Below are 18,382 nucleotides of genomic sequence, written 5' to 3' on the forward strand. Positions count from 1 at the left end.
TAAGAACTTTTGGTAAATGCATTTACTTAAACAAGAAATTATTCATGATGTCTGTATGAACAAATACTCCTCCCAGATCATCCTGCTGCTCATTGGCTAGTTGCTGGGTAGGGTTAGGGATAGGGGTTAGGACTTTCACATGAGTGAAAGTTTTGAGTTAAGGTCCCAAATTTCATATGTGGGTAGTATCTGTCGAGAATAGTTAATCCCTAAAATTTTGGACCTTAACTCCCAGAATTTTTTTTTTAATGAATTTCTAATTTTCAATTTTTTGAAAAATTCAAAAAATTTCAAAGTATTTTTCAAAAATAATTTTTTTTAAAAAAAGCTTCTAAGTGGTCCAAAACATGTAAAAACCTTATTAGGGGAAAAAATTCCCATACGTTTTGTACACAAATTTTTGTCCCCCATATGTTTTGTACACAAATTTTTTCCCCAAAAAATCCAGGGGCCCGTTTCATAAAGGACTTGAAACTGTTGTAACTTTGCCATTACGGCAACTACCATGGTAACAGGGTTCAGCAGCCAATCAGAATCAAGGTTTCCATGGTAGTTGCCATAATGGCAAACTTACAACAGTTGCAAGTTCTTTGTGAAACGGGCCCCTGATGGCTATTGTTAGGGTTAGTGTTAGGGGGTTTCCCACTAAGGTGATATCAGAGTTAAGAATCCAGATTGGTAGGATAGATAGACCTATTTGAGATATAAAATTTCCTGAAATATTATTTCTTAATTCCGGTTAGTCTTAGCTCCAGCCGCTTCTAAAGTTATCATACATTTGTACATAAAATATATATGAAAGCGGCTGGAAGGAAGATTAGCATTAGTTAAGGAGCAATACAATCCACTCCATTTCAAACATAACTCTAATGAAGATATAAACAGTGTATATGTTAAGAAATTACATATTTATTGAGTGTACTGCAGAAAATGTCCAAATTAACAAATAAAATTGTGTTAATAGGTTACAAAGGGCCTACTTGTATCTCCTGGGAAATAATGAATAATGAAATTGGTTCCTCATTATGAGGTGGAAAAAATGGGATGGGAAACTCAACATCGAGTTTCATTGGCCTTACCCTCTAAGGACAACTACCCCCCCCACCCGAAAATGACCCCCGAGTCCTTTATAAAAAATAGGTCTGACATATACAACTGAGTGAGACTGACTCCAAACAGAAATCTTTGTTCTCTAGCAGGAGGGCCAGCATAGGGTTAGGGTTTAAAAAAAAATTTCCCTAATATTTTTTTACATGTTTTATACCATTTTGAAGGTTAAAAAAAGAACAAAAAATTATGGGATTATTACCATTTGGTGTAACTCTATTTGATCTTATAGCCAAATTTCTCGTCTCCATAGAGTTTTTATTGAGTGAGACTGACTTTACATATTTATACATCCAAACCCAGGAGGAGGACCATCATTCCCCTGACTCTCTTCCTCATGTTCTGCGGGGGGTGGGCACGGTTTCATCGTCCTCACTGCTTGGTGCTGGGGGTGCCTCCTCTTCCTCTACTTCTTCGATCTTGGTCCCGGCCAAGGGAGTCATAGGCGCGGCGGAGGCATCCAGGGAAGTCTGCAGGGACAACCCAAGCCCCGAAGAACAGGTAGTCCTTGTGATCAAGTGGTCTTGGTTCAAGCAGGCCTGCGTCCATGAGCTTGTTACATGCTGTCTCCACATTGATGCCTGTAAAGGATTACCAAAATATGCAATTAACACAATGATTAATATGTCATTATTAGCTTAAAAATTGAAGGTTACCGAAGATTAAACATCGCAAATGAAACGTAAAATTGAATCTCCAGAAATCACAAATCAGCATCAACTGCACCAAATGCCATGATTACTATTTCCAATATAATTGTTGATTCAAGTTACATCAAATCTCAACTAACCTATTCGCTCACGGAATTCCTCCCACGATAGCCAGGGATGCCAAGAAGCAAGCTGGTGGCGCCTCACCCTCTCTCGATAGGCCAACAGTGTCAGGCTCGCAATGGTATCGTACTCTCTTGCATCCACCTTGTCGTCGTCCGCCATCTTCTTTGATATTTCAATGATCTGCTGCGTCTGGAGGTCTCCAAGTTTCAGGCTGTGCAGTGTTGGCATCTGCCGGACAGTTGTGTTGCTGGACGCGACGGATTCCCTCACATGCAAGATCCTCCTCCTCCTCACGTCATTGCCCTCCACTCTGGTGAATCTGTCAGATGTAACATGGCGGATGATATTTAAAGTGTCTATTATTTATTGGCCAAGAACAGTATAATATTCATATCAGTATAAACATTAGATAAGTAATGCAACTCATCTATGTAATTTATTCAAACACAGATAATTTTAGAATTTTCTATAACTTTAGAAGGTTTATTGATTCCACACTTTGGGTAAAGAGAAATCTACCCACCTGTTTCCTGTGGATCTTTCAAAGATCGGTGTCATTTGGTGGAAGGCAGTTAGCTGTGATATCCTGATGAAGTCCTTAGCGACTTCTGCGGGACTGAAAACAGTGGGAAAGGAGAGAAATAGCATGAGAACATGACAAGATTTTGTAATTCTTCATTGAAATTAATTGTAGATGAAATTCCCCTTTTATGCAAAAAAGAGAAAATTGTAGTCGCCTATTTTCAGCGAGTGATACTATTCTCTGGAAGAGCGCGACAGAAGGGCAGCCGATCCTTTCTGCCTCCTCTCCACCATCAGCATGCTTGAGAGGCCAACCTCGTCGACCGATGTTCCCTTGATGTTCCCTTCGTGTTGTCCCGCTCTGTACCTGCCCAGCTGTAACCAATCCTTAGCATCAGGTCCATTAGAAATTGCATCACTGATTCCTTTGTGGGCCCGCATGCCGAACAATCTGCAGAAGAAGGATATTGTAAAGACATAGTAACAAGTAAGTCATTAATAATAGATAGCGGTGTTGGCTCAGTCGGTAATGCGTCTGCCCGTAGAACCAAAGATCGTGGGTTCGAGTCCACCTCGGGCGGATGACTGAAGCCAGTGCGTTGTGTGTAAACGTCTCTCCTATGTTTCATACACGCAGGCTATGTTACAATGGAAAACACTCCGTCCCTCAGATAGGACGTTAAATGGAGGCCCCGTGTAGAGGAGAGTCACTACCTTTGCACGTTAAGAACCCACTACACTATTCGTATAAGAGTAGGGGGAAACCCCGGTGTAGTGGTCCACCTGCATTCCCCCCAATCAGTTATATCGGGAGGAGAGACCTGTGGGTCATAGTGATTCAGTTCGCTTTTCTCCTTCCCAGGCACAGGTGATGCCAAACAAATAATAATAATAATAATGGCGATTTATTTTATCTCAAAAAATAGAAAATTGACAACACTACTTTGAAGGTATGCATGAAGTACTTACACCTGTCCATATTGGTCAGCGCCCACGCTATTGGCTCTATCCCTAGGTGGTACGACACGTTCCTGGCACTCGAGTGAATTGCACTATCGTCTTCCATGAAGTGGGTTACGTGCTCCAGATCCCAGCTCCCGGGCTTCAGCAAAGACTGGCCGATGGTGCTTCCTAGGGCCGTCTTCAGGGCCGGATAGTCCAGTCTCTGGACACCACCATCCGCAAAGAACGTCACATATGCCATGGCTGCCCATTTTTTAGCAATGCACGTTTCGTCATTCTGAAGGAGATCAATGACGCCTAACACGTTGTCCAGCAGCCCTTGCTCCAAATGGGGTCGGAGTATCAAGATTTCTTGATCAAAGAGCATGGCAATGAGCCGTCGGGAGTCAAGGTGGTCTGTGGTTCTTTAACTAGCTTTGAAATGTTGAGGATGCAGCAAGACACTATTACCTCACATGCTCGTTCTAGCTTTAGACTGAAACCCTGTCTAATGAACTGCCAAATTTGTTCTTCAAGTGGCCATTCAACATTTCCACCTTAACTCTTGCTATTATTTGTTAAAAGATTTGTATATGAAACGATCTATGATATGAGCATCAATATCTACATACTTCAACTTCAGTATTTGTAACTGATCAATGAAGAGTAAAAATGAATACTCCTACATTTTTTCAACAATGCTGAGGCTTGTTGGTGTGGATGTTTGGGAAGGAGCCGCCACCTCAAATATCTTATCCGCCATCTTGATGTGGGTTGGCTGAGATGAGGAAGCCAGTATTAGCTGCACATTGTCCGGGGGTCTCATAATACTCCCTTGTTGTTATGGTTCCCCATCTTCATCTTTCTTGTGAACTCTTCCAATGTATTATTAATATATCCAGTGAATCCAATGAGTTTTCTATATGATACAGAGTATTCTAGCCAAGATTTGATCTTCATCTTATCTAGAATGAGCATAACATTGTGGATTTTTCTTTCTACTACTAGTACATTATACTGGATATCAATAATGGCATAGGGAAGATAGAGGAAACAGGCTTCTTTCATTATTCTGTATGCAGAAGAAGATTTTGACTGTTTTGCTATGCGCCAACCAAAGTGAATACATATATTTTTTGCAACATTTTGACAACCCAACTCTTGACCTGTTAGTTTTTGGAACAGCCAAACATTTGTCCCAGTGTTCTGTAGCTTTTCTGAGTGAACTTTGATTTGTTGGCAAAGGGTACATTGATATCTTTGCGAAGACCAGCTGAAACTTTCGAATATTGCTCTTCATCCTTCACAGCTGCCATCCACATTACCCCTTTTACAGTACCTCCCACTCCATCAACTGCCCCCTTTCCATGTGAATTTTAAAGTAGGACCAGTCCATTGTAGCACCTTAGTCAGCCATATGGAAAAGCAGGTTTGCAGAGCAGAGCAGGTTTTTGAATTGGCTCCAGGCACCATCAGATCAATAGTGTACATGGCTACCATTGTTCAGCAGAGATGCTTGAGTTCTCCTTTATGTCTATAGTAAACCATTATAGTGATCAGAGTGCAGCTCTCTGAATTCTAGTGGGCAGCCATTATTTCACCTTATTGCTTCATAGCAAATAGAACATCCAACCTTTCCCGAAGAACCTGGGATTGCCAAGAATGCTGCTTTAATCATTGCCTCTAGAAAATTTAAATGCAAAAGTGAAATACAGATGAACATTGATTGTGCCATTTTAAAACCTTCCTGTTCTATATACCCTTACTAATGGTTACAAAATCATATCTCCTGAGTTGCAACTTCATCAGCAATTGTTTCTCTCTATTTTCTCATAATTTCAGAAAATATCGTTAGCAACATATATGATCGGGTTTTGTAAATTTTGCCTAGGTGACGTAAAACGGAAGAAACCAAATAAAACTCATGTACTTGCACCTGTTCATTTATGAATCACTTCTTTATAAACAGTCTGATCGTCAAATATTACTTCTTTAGGACTGTGGGTTTTCATTTGATATTTGTTAAATTGAATTGAATTTATTTCCGTTAAAAACAGATAACAATACATATAAAATTATACATATGGATTGGTAAACAGAAAACGGGAGGATGGCCCACTCAGCAGCATCAATCATGGTGCTGCTGGTCTACCGAGGGGTCCTCATATAGCATAAAAGAAAATTAAACAAATATATATTATACACAATATAAAAATAACATACCAAAACAATAAGAAATAAAACTTATCGGTCATAACATCTAGCCCCCCACCCCCTACATTTCAATGCATAGGAATTGAGCAACAGAGAACAGAGAATGTACAGTCAGACCCAATTTAAGATATGGTTATTAACTACATTATTAAATGAGCTATAAGAAACAGAACATTTAGCATCACGTGGTAATTCATTAAAATATGTCGTACCCCTGTATGAAAACATTCTTCTACAGTATTCAGTCCGTGGTTTAGGGAGAGAAAGATTTTTATCAGAACGGAGAGAATATTTATGAGTAGAAAACTGAAATATATTATTCAAGTAAGGCGCACTAAGACCATTCAGACTCTTATACACCATTGAAAGAGTATGCTTTATACGCCTTGATTTTAATGACTCCCAGTTTAAGAGTTGATGAACAGTATGGTTTGATATATATTTATACGGATTAATTTTTAGTATTATTCTGCAAGCTCTATTTTGTATTTTTTGCAATTGTTTGGTACATTTCAAATTTGATGAATCAAAGACTACATCAGCATAATCAAACAATGGCAAAATTACTGAATGGTAAATTAATTTCAGACTATCATTTAAAAATGAACGAAGCCGACCAAGGAAATTTACTAATTTACTGGTTTTAGCACAAAGTTTATCAATGTGGCAATTCCATTTTAACTCTGGATCAATAAAGACCCCCAAATATTTCACAAATTCTTTAGACTGAATATATTTTCCTGAAATTCTGACATTAAGAGACTTGTGCACAGACAACATGTGACGTGACCCAAATAACATACTTTCAGTTTTGTCGATATTAAGACTTAATTTACTTAAACACATCCATTCGTATATACGATTTAGGTCGGCATTTAAATTGCTTTCAATGAGATTTACGTCATTATCAGAAAAATACAAAACAGAATCATCAGCGTATAGATGGATTTGACAGTGCTTAACTTGTTTAACTATGTCATCTATATTTATATATAGTAAATAAAATAGGGCCTAATATTGAGCCTTGTGGTACTCCAGGACTTAAAGCAAAGGATCAGATAACTTAGAGCTAATGAAGGTACTGATTTGACGATTACTCAGATAACTTTCGAACCATATGAGACTATCATTAGATATTCCAATTGATTTAAGTTTCTTCAACAAAGTATGATGTTCAGTATATAAACCAGAGTCAGTGGCGCGTAGCCAATCATCCGTAACTCGAATAAGAGACGTTATGGTCGAATGTTTTTTCCTAAAACCAGACTGTTCCATTGAAAGTATATTATTAGTTCTTAGATACTCGGTTGATGCACAGCACTTCAAAGGTATTGTTTAACTTTGTGAGCAGCCAATTAAAAAAATTCTCAAACCAAGATGAAACATGTGTACAAGTGCATGTATTAGAACTAATAAACCCTGAAAACAACCATTATTGAGAATGAAAAGCTAAAACTACAAGGCAAACCCAGATTTTGTAAATAGGCGTCTTATAGACGTCTAAATAGTACACATAAGTGTATGGGATGAAATTACGATGGTGTTTCCGGTCACTTTATATTTCAATTTTTGAAGCACTAAATAATTATTTTGGAACGCAATTTTTTCTGGGCTTCATTTTTGTAACATATCACAGACACAGGTGACAAGTGTGACCTTCTAGCTCAGATTTTTTAAAAGTCAAACCAATGTTAACCAATCACTTTAACTGTTTTTGAACTGCTTTCTCCATAATTTTGGAAACAGGAGAGAGTATAGCGATTGGACGATAATTTCAATTCAAGTTTATTTTGCTCTCTGCATAAAAATGAACAAAAATGTGGTAAAATACATAGGAACAAAGTTTACATAACATCAAAGACATAAAAAAGCATTGAGAGGGAAGCAGCCAAAAAGGAAAAGAATATCCTTATAAAAAGGCCGACCCAACTTTAAAAAGAATAATAATTATTGACAATATCAAAAGTACAAAAGACAATTAGGAGACAATACAAAGGCATAGATACACAAATGGTAAGATTTAGATTATATATATAATAAATATTTACAAACAGGTTTAATTATCAAATATAAAGTTTCTGAAGTTACGTTTGAAAATATCAAAAGAACAAGACGTTTTCAAATTAACCGGCAAAGAATTCCAAAGAAGTGGGCCACGAAAGAAAATAGATTTATGAGAAAGGCAAGTTCTTATTGTAGGGAAGTGGAAGTTTGCAGCATTTCTAGTAGGGTATTCATGTATATTATAATTTAATTCAATAAAAAAGAGGTAAAAGTCCCATTTCATACTGTTACATATAAGAATAATTTTAGAAGAATTGTAAAAGCAATTACATTCATCTATTAGTTATTTCCCTTTAAGGAAATCCAAGAATTGTAAAGAACATTCAAGAATGTCTTTTTATTATGCAGGCCTTGCCTATTTAAAAGCCAAGGAGTTGTATTGTTATTTCTGAATAGAGATTAGGAACAATAGGCTTAGCTATGTTATTGACACTCTTGATTTCAATAAGGTCATTCAAGAGTCTTCTGGATTTTTGACTGCTCCATTATAGGAGAATTTTCTTTTGGAAGAAGGTGCTAGAACCTTCTATGGTGGTGACATTTTTTAGAAGCTTGTAGATTAGTCGAAATTTGAGAATGATCTAGAAGACTTGTAATTAGTATAAAAGCTGCAGATTTTTCAAGATGATCATCACACCACATCATATTACATCACACCATCACATCATATGAGATCACTTCACCAGATCAGATCAGATCAGAGCAGTTTATGCATCAATGAACTGTTTGCAGTTATTTTGAGAGAGAAATTATCAGTTCTCATCAACCTGTTCAATGAACACGCTTCAACCCATGGATTGCTGAAATTGACTGTTAATCATCATCAACATCGTCTTCACGGACATTTCAACTCGTTGCAGTGACTCTTATTATTCATCGGACTTCAACATCAGTTTCATCATCGCCATCATTGTGAATTTTCGCCAGTCAACTGGGATTTTATCATTTGGATTATTACTTGGATATAGCATCATCACTTCGGGATTTTACATCGGACACTTCAAGAGATTTATGTAAGATCATTATTTGTTTTATTTATGTATAATTATTTCCTGTAATAAAAAAAGAGGAAATTAAACTTTATACATCAATTTCTGATTGTTATTTGTTGCAGTATCGTAACAAATAATTTTGGGGGCTTGTCCGGGAAACGGAAACCAAATTTGTACAAGCCAAGGCAATTTGAAACGAAAACCAAATTTGTACAAGCCAATTTGAAACTAAAACCAGTTTTTCAGGAAACGAAAGCCAATTTGAGACGAAAGTCAGTTTGAAACAAAAGCCAATTTGAATTGGAAACATTTTGGAAACATTTTGGAAAGTTCTAGAATATACTGTACTGTGTTATTACGTGCTTGTATTTGTGTATATTCACTATGGCTACATTTGATGTTGAAGAATTTCTTGCGAGGACAGAATTGTCATATGATCATTTGAAGTCACTGAAGAAAGATGATTTGATAACAGTTTGTGATCATTTGGGTGTATCTCTAGCCCCAGGTTTAAAGAAGGCAGAGATAATTGACTTGTTAGCTAGTCACATGAAGCTTACAGAGGAGTCTGAAACTTCTATCAATATGTCAGAGGATGCTCAGATCCAACTGGCAAACATTGAATTGGAAAAGGAAAGAATCAAAGAAAACCTTGAGAAGGAAAGAATCAAAGAAAACCTTCAAAAGGAAAGAATCAGAGAAAACATTGAAATGGAGAAAATGAGATTGGAGTACCAGTTAAAGTTGAAAGAAATGGAGTTAGCTCATGCAAATACTAATACTAACTCTGTTAAAGATAAATCTCCCCAAGGCTTTGATGTGGCGAAAAATATTCGCCTTGTGCCAAAATTTGATGAAGAGGGAGTTGATACATATTTTGTGTCATTTGAAAAAGTGGCCAAGAGATTGAATTGGCCCGAGGAATACTGGACTCTTCTCCTTCAAAGTGTTTTTGTTGGAAAGGCTGCAAAAGTCTATTCTTCACTCTCTGAAACGCAATCATGTGACTATGCTACAGTAAAAGAAACAATTCTCAATGCATATGAGTTGGTACCAGAAGCGTACAGACATAAATTTAGGAACATGCAAAGACAAACAGGCCAGACGTATGTTGAATTTGCTAGGGAACAAGAAATGATGTTTGATGAGTGGTACAGATCACTGAAAGTTGACAAAGATTTTGTTCACCTTAGGGAAGTTGTCCTCCTAGAAGAATTCAAAAAGAGTCTTCCTTTTGGCATTAAATCTCACTTAGATGACCATAGAGTTACTGAAGTCAGTAAAGCAGCCATAGTAGCTGATGAATTTGAGGTCACACATAAAGGTAGTGGAGATAGGCCTCCTTTCAAGAATTATTGGAAAAAGAAAGGTAAAGGGTCATTTGAATCCCACAATAAACCTAGTGAGGGAAAATATGCAAGCAAGGACAAAGACGCTAACAAGAATCAGGCTAGTGGGGGCACAGAATCAACCAAAAGGTCTGAGAATCGTAGTTCCAAAATTTGTACTCATTGTCATAAATCGGGACATTTGAAAGAATCATGTTGGAAATTGGTTGGAATGCCAACCAAAGTTAAGAAAGACATGGGTTTTGTCAAGCAAACAAGTGTTCCCTCGATGGAGTTTGTTCCATCAGAGCCCAATCGAGATGTTGAGAGTGTTTCTCTAGAATTTGCTGATAAAGTCAAGCAGGTTGATGAAACTTTTAGAAGTTTTTTGCATGATGGTGAAGTATCCCCTTGTTCGACTGGTGCTGCTGGTAGGTCAGTGGTGATCCTTAGGGATACAGGGGCTGCACAGTCCCTGATGGTGCCAGGGGATTCGGCTCTTCCTCCGGAGAGTTCAGAGAATGCCAACGTCTTAGTTCAAGGTATTGGCCCAAATTTCATGTCGGTTCCTTTGCATAAGGTCGACTTAAAGTGTGACCTAGTTAGTGGTCCTGTGACTGTTGGTGTCGTTCCAGAATTACCCATGAAAGGTGTTGATTTCTTGTTAGGTAACGACTTGGCTGGAGATAAAGTTGTTGCATCTCCAGTGGTTTCGGAAAAGCCCGTTGAGGTAGCTGAAACTGAATTGTTGCAGGAAGATTTTCCAGGGATTTTCCCGGATTGTGTTGTTACTAGGTCTCAGACTCGTAGAGCTGAAAAGGATGATGCGGAATCTGCTGATGTAGAGGAGAGTACTAATGTCTGGTTAGCTGAAACCTTTTTCAAGGATTTGAATGGGGATAGTGTTGAAGGCTCTGTTGCTAACAATGGTAGTTTGTTTAGTAAATCCTCCCTTGTACAGGCACAACAGGCAGACCCAGAATTAAAAAGCTTGTCACAGAAAGCATGTTCTGAGGCTGAGGCTGATAAGGTACCTGAGTGCTTTTATGTCAAAGATGACATTTTGATGAGGAAATGGAGACCTCCCCGGAGACCAGCTGATGAAGATTGGTGTATAATTCACCAGGTTGTAGTTCCTCCTTGTTACCGCACAGATATTCTGAAAATGGCTCATGAGTTACCTATGGCAGGTCATGTCGGTATTCGGAAGACAGAAGATAGAATTATGAGGCATTTCTATTGGCCTAAGATGCACAAAGATGTTGTGCATTTCTGTAAGACATGTCACACATGTCAGATTATTGGTAAGGCACAGCCTTCTATCAAGCCTGCTCCATTGATACCCATTCCTGCATTTGATGAACCTTTTACTAGGGTTCTTGTTGATTGTGTCGGACCCTTACCCAGAACGAGGTCGGGTCACAGATTTCTCCTGACGATTATGGACTTGTCTACACGGTTTCCAGAGGCGATACCTTTGAGGAGTATCACTGCGAAGACAGTGGTGCAGGCGTTAGTGCAGTTTTTCACTAGGTACGGTCTGCCGAAGGAAATTCAATCTGATCAAGGGTCAAATTTCATGTCAGGAATATTTCAGCAAGTTATGAAGGAGTTGGGAATAAAGCAGATTAAGTCTTCTGCTTATCACCCACAGTCCCAAGGAGCGTTAGAACGCTATCATCAGACTTTGAAGACCATGATTAGGGCTTATTGTGAAGACTATCCCGATGACTGGGATAAAGGGATCTCATTCCTACTGTTTGCAACCAGGGATTCCCCGAATGAGTCCACAGGTTTCAGTCCATTTGAATTGGTCTATGGTCATGAGGTTAGGGGTCCTCTAAAGCTTATCAAAGAGAGGTTTATGGTTCAGGATGATGATGTAAACCTTCTAGACTATGTGTCAAAGTTTAGAGAAAGGCTCTCAAAAGCTTGTGATGTGGCTAAGGAACACTTGAAAGAGTCGCAGGGAAAAATGAAAGCTCAAGCTGACAAAAATGCAAAAGAGCGAAGTTTCAAGCCTGGAGACAAAGTGTTAGTGTTGTTGCCTTTGCAAGGTGAGCCCTTGAAAGCTAGGTTTAGTGGTCCCTACATAGTCAAAAAGAAATTGAATGATGTCAACTATGTGATCAGTACCCCTGATCGAAGAAAGTCTCAAAGAGTTTGTCATGTAAACATGTTGAAAGAATACTTTGAGCGAGAGGCTAGTCAGCCAATAGGTACAACACAGGTCAAAGAAGAAGAAAAACATGTAGATGTACATGAAGAAGAATGTTATGGAAAGACAGATAATGAATTGTCTTATACAGATGTATCTAAGAATGAACCATGTGGTGTAAAGTTGTCTAACTCAGAGATGTTAGGAAATATGGATGAGGCATTAAAACACCTGCCTGAAGATCAAAGAAATGATATATCTGGCCTGTTAAGAGAATATGAGAATGTATGTAAAGACAAACCAGGTCGTACACCTTTAACTGTACATGATGTAGACGTAGGTGATGTAAGACCTATCAAACAGAATCCTTATAGGCTCAATCCAAGCAAGTTGGAAATGGTGAATAAGGAAATACAGTTTATGTTAGATAATGACATAATCGAACCGAGTCAGAGTAGTTGGAGTTCTCCCATTGTAATGGTTCCAAAGCCAGACGGCTCTCAGAGATTTTGCATTGATTACCGAAAGGTGAATGCAGTAACTAAGACTGACTCGTATCCAATTCCTAGGTTAGAAGATTGTATTGATAGGGTTGGAAATTCTGCCTATATCACAAAGATAGACTTGCTTAAAGGATATTGGCAAGTGCCACTGACTGACCGAGCCAAAGAGATATCAGCCTTTGTCACACCTGAAGGCTTATTTCAATGCAAAGTCATGCCTTTTGGAATGAAAAATGCACCAGCAACCTTCCAAAGGTTGACAAATCAAGTGATTGCCGGACTTGACAATTGTGTCGTATACATTGACGACATCCTAATATACAGTGATACTTGGAATGATCATCTGAATCATTTGCGAGCACTGTTTGACAGGCTGGACAAAGCCAATCTAGTAGTGAATCTGATGAAGAGTGAATTTGCCAAGGCAAAAGTCACATATCTTGGTCATGTGGTTGGTCAAGGGCAAGTGCTACCAAGAGAAGCCAAGATACAAGCTATCTTAGACTTCCCAATTCCCACAACTAAGAAAGAATTGCTCAGATTCTTAGGTATGAGTGGCTTCTACAGGAAATTTGTTCCAAATTACAGTACTGTGGTTAGTCCTCTGACAAACCTGCTGAAGGCAAAAGTGAAGTATGTTTGGTCTGACGAATGTCAAAGATCATTTGAGAAATTAAAGGCCATTTTGGTGAATGAGCCTATTTTGGTAGCTCCAAACTTCACAAAGCCATTCAAAGTAGCAATTGATGCATGTGATGTTGGAGTAGGAGCAGTATTGCTCCAAGAAGATGAAGAAGGCATCGAAAAACCAGTGTGCTACTTCTCTAAGAAACTCAATCGGTTTCAAAAGAAATACTCAACTATTGAAAAAGAGCCCTTGAGTCTCGTACTAGCCCTTCAGCAGTTTGAGGTGTATCTAACCAATGGAGAGATTACAGTCTATACAGATCATAATCCTCTTGTGTTTTTGGAGAAATTCAAAACAAAGAATCAAAGACTGTATAGATGGAGCCTAATGCTCCAACCATTCCCTTTGAAAATTGTACACATAAAGGGAAAGAATAATGTAATTGCTGATGCTCTGTCAAGAGTATAAAAAGTGAAATTATTCATGATTTTGACCAAGTGTGTCATTTGAAGAAAACATTTTTGATGTTCATTTATTTTAACATGTTCATTAAGTACTATATCTTTGTACACGATAACTGTAAATGATTTATCAAGATGACTTGGAACAGTTAAAAGAAAAAAGTAATCTTAAAGAAACCTTTACTACGGTAAAGCTTTCTTTTCTCCGGTGGGGGAGGTGTTACATATAAGAATAATTTTAGAAGAATTGTAAAAGCAATTACATTCATCTATTAGTTATTTCCCTTTAAGGAAATCCAAGAATTGTAAAGAACATTCAAGAATGTCTTTTTATTATGCAGGCCTTGCCTATTTAAAAGCCAAGGAGTTGTATTGTTATTTCTGAATAGAGATTAGGAACAATAGGCTTAGCTATGTTATTGACACTCTTGATTTCAATAAGGTCATTCAAGAGTCTTCTGGATTTTTGACTGCTCCATTATAGGAGAATTTTCTTTTGGAAGAAGGTGCTAGAACCTTCTATGGTGGTGACATTTTTTAGAAGCTTGTAGATTAGTCGAAATTTGAGAATGATCTAGAACACTTGTAATTAGTATAAAAGCTGCAGATTTTTCAAGATGATCATCACACCACATCATATTAGATCACACCATCACATCATATGAGATCACTTCACCAGATCAGATCAGAGCAGTTTATGCATCAATGAACTGTTTGCAGTTATTTTGAGAGAGAAATTATCAGTTCTCATCAACCTGTTCAATGAACACGCTTCAACCCATGGATTGCTGAAATTGACTGTTAATCATCATCAACATCGTCTTCACGGACATTTCAACTCGTTGCAGTGACTCTTATTATTCATCGGACTTCAACATCAGTTTCATCATCGCCATCATTGTGAATTTTCGCCAGTCAACTGGGATTTTATCATTTGGATTATTACTTGGATATAGCATCATCACTTCGGGATTTTACATCGGACACTTCAAGAGATTTATGTAAGATCATTATTTGTTTTATTTATGTATAATTATTTCCTGTAATAAAAAAAGAGGAAATTAAACTTTATACATCAATTTCTGTTATTTGTTGCAGTATCGTAACAATACTTGTACATATCATAAATATTTAAAATTTTAAGTGATTGAAAAATAGGATAAGAATGGGCGTAAAAAGGGGAGTTGTTTATAATTCTGACTGCACGTTTTTGAAGTTTATGTAATCTGTCTAAATAAATATTCGCAAAACTTCCCCAGGCAAGTTTAAAAATGGTGAAATAATAGCATAATACAGCATTTTTAAAATATTTGGTGGAAAATTATGCAATTTGTACATTATGCCTATGTTCTTAGATATCTTATTGCAGATGGCATCAATATGATTTAACCACGTTGATTTGTTATCGATTATGACACCAAGAAATTTTAAAGACGAAACTTCTTTTATTATTGAACCACACAATTTTATATCAATTTCATTAGAGTTTATTTTCTTATTTGTAAATATAAAGTTAATTTTAGAAACATTGAGAGATAACTTGTTCAACTATAACCAATCGGTAACCTGTAATTCCTCATTAAATTCTGTTTGTAACGTCTGTAAATCTTTGAAGGGGATGATTTGTCACCCGATTTATGTAAGGGAATTAACTTAGCCTGTTTCCATCTTATTGGTAGGACACCATCTGACATTGATTTGTTTATAAGGTAAGTAAGAGAACGGACAATGATGGGGGCAGACAATTTGAGCATTTTCATTGAGATACCATCGATTCCAACAGATTTCTTGTTTTTCAAGCCACATATGATATTGAATACCTCGTCTTCAGTTACAGTATGAAGCGAAAACATGCTTCGATGTTTGCGTTGCCGAAGGAAGAACATCTCATGCTTCGATTTTAAATGGCATCTAAAAGTCCACAATTAAAGTATACCTTAGCATATTCACGTTCACTAGCCTGATGTATAAGTGTATTAAAATCAACACAATCCAACTGACAATGGGAACACGTACACCTGCAATTTTATATGATTCTGAAAGAGTGTATTACAAAGACCGACGTAATGGTATTTCTTCTGAAGATTTGTCTTTTAACTAGAGAACATGGATGCACAAGTAACAGTATCAGAAATCGTATGCCATTGAGCAAATAGTAATAAATAATGATAATAATAGTACAGTTCTTGATAGATGCATAGCACCTACAGGTCTCTTTGCATGATGAAAGCGGGACATATTATTAGAATTGTAGATTTGAAAATTAAACTGAAGATGTACATCATAAATATTGGAGAATATTAAAACATAGATTGAAATTAGCTTAAACATTATGAAAGAGGTGGGTATTTAATAGTACCACTATAATGCCAAATATTGCAAATAGCATAGGACCTCATAGTGGAAAGTGAAGAAAGAAAGTGTCATTCCTAAAAACATAGTATCCTCAACTAACTTGGCTTAAGTGTGCAATTAACATATTTGTTATTTCCTTGTCCAAAATTGTATCCCTTGTAATTATTTTCAAAAGGTCCACAAATCCTCTTCAAAATGCATTCGATTATGCAGAGTCAAAAGCAAACTATTGAATTATCAATTCATATATATTAAACATGGTAAGTAAAAACATACATCTATTTTTAAAATATATTCTGGAGAACAGCATTTCCATGCAAATAGATTCTTCTAAAAATTTGAAGTTGATTGAAATAAATGAAGTTTAATTTCTCTCTGACAGATGATAATATGATATTAATGTCGTTGACTTGTTTGATTGCTGGTAATCCATAAATACTCAACTGTCGTAATTACATTTAAAATGTTGAATGTTCTTGAGAATAGAAAGATTCTACTCTCTAGCTCATCTCTCAGAATAGAAACATTCTGATTATGTCTGCAATATGCTCCTTAGACAGCGATGAAAGTATACTAAATCAATTAAAAACAAGGGAAGTTCATACTAGCGTTGAATTTTCTGTCATGGTTCGACTGATTCTCAAAAAAGTGTGCAGACGTTCAGTAGAATAACTTCAGACTTGCTTCACTGGTTGTATCACACAGTGAGACGATGTCTCAAATGAACTTGTGTGGGAAACTTTTCAAGCAAAATCCACAGCTTAGGATTAAGGCAAAAGATCTTGTATCAAAATAAGCAAGTTCTTTCTAGTGATCAGTAATAATGTAAATTTTTACAAAGAATGAATTATAATGTGTAATTGCTTTTCTTAGTACTTCAGTGCTTAGATTCCAATTAGACTTATGTGTAAGCTTTAATATTTTCAGTAATACAGTATGGGATGTTAGAGGTTATTTTGACCTCGGCAACATGTTAAGGGTACATGTAGTGGAAGCATTGTGTTGTAGTATTTCCGGCTTGCACCTTGCAATCTGAGAGTCATGTATTCGAATCCAACCTCAGCCTAACATCCTCTGACTAAGCGTCATTCCACACTTGCCTCTCTTCACCCAGGTGTCAAATGGGTTCCGGGTAGGTGTTTCATAAAGCTTTTTTTAAGTTAAGAGTGACTTTGAGAACAACTGGGGAACCTTTATCACGCGTTGAATAATCACCAATGAACATATAACGATAAATACCATTTACCACAAGAAAGGATCACCAACCGTTCTTAAAGTCATTCTCAACTTAGGAACAGTTTTATGAAACGGCCCCTTGATAGGATGCTTAGCAATCAATTTTATTTTGACTCTTGTTGGAATGCTCCCCAGGGAGTGGAGGAAGTACATACATTGTGTGTGGGCATGCAAGGATCCGATGACCGGGTTAATGATATTTGTAAAGTGCTTAATAGATGTTGTTCTGATGTATTAAGCGCTATAGAAAAGCGGACGATTATAGAAGTTCACTCTAATACTAAACTTTAACAGAACTAGGAAATCTAGAGAATCTAGAGTGATGATGATATAGGGGTTTTTTTTCTTCATGTTATGCATTATGTGTATAATGTATGGAGATAATAATGCAAAGCCTTGTGTTTTCTTTGAATATTTTTGCAATTTATTTTTTTTGCATTGACCTGAGCAGTCTACTCTGGATAAAGATTTATCTTGAATTTTGTAACCGATCTGTTTTATTAACATCTTGTAAGAAGACATTCCGTGCCATTAAATTGGGTTTCAAACAGAACACATACAGATAGATTATGCTACAAGATTATGCTACATGTATTCTATGCCATTTGTTATTTGACTATTTATGAAATATAAACAGTATATGACCACTAAACCATTACCTGTCTTATATTTGTGTCTTTGATTTTTATTTTCAGTCCACATCATTTTCTGTTACTCTGCCCCCCCCCCTCTTGTAAAAAAAATAATGTTGCAATAATTTTTGATGTATATTGTAGGTTTTACTGCTTTGGAGGGGGAGAGGTAGAGATAGGAGAATGGGTAAGAGAAGAAAGAGCAGGAGAAGCAAAGAGACAGAGAGGGGGAGAATAGAGGAAAAATAAAAAAGAGAGAGGGGGATGATCAATAGTGAGAAGAAGGATGGGCAAGTGAAGGGGTGATAGAGAAAGAAAGGGGGATCAGAGAGGAGAAAGCAGACAAGGGAGACAGAGGAGAGGATGAATAACAATAGAGAGGGAGAGAGAATGATGATAGGCACCATGGGCGGAAATCTCTCCCCAAAGGTAGGGGAGACCAGGGGCTGGAAAATTTGGCAAGC

The sequence above is a fragment of the Lytechinus variegatus genome, chromosome 2, assembly GCF_018143015.1.
Source record: "Lytechinus variegatus isolate NC3 chromosome 2, Lvar_3.0, whole genome shotgun sequence".
Classification (NCBI taxonomy): Eukaryota; Metazoa; Echinodermata; class Echinoidea; order Temnopleuroida; family Toxopneustidae; genus Lytechinus; species Lytechinus variegatus.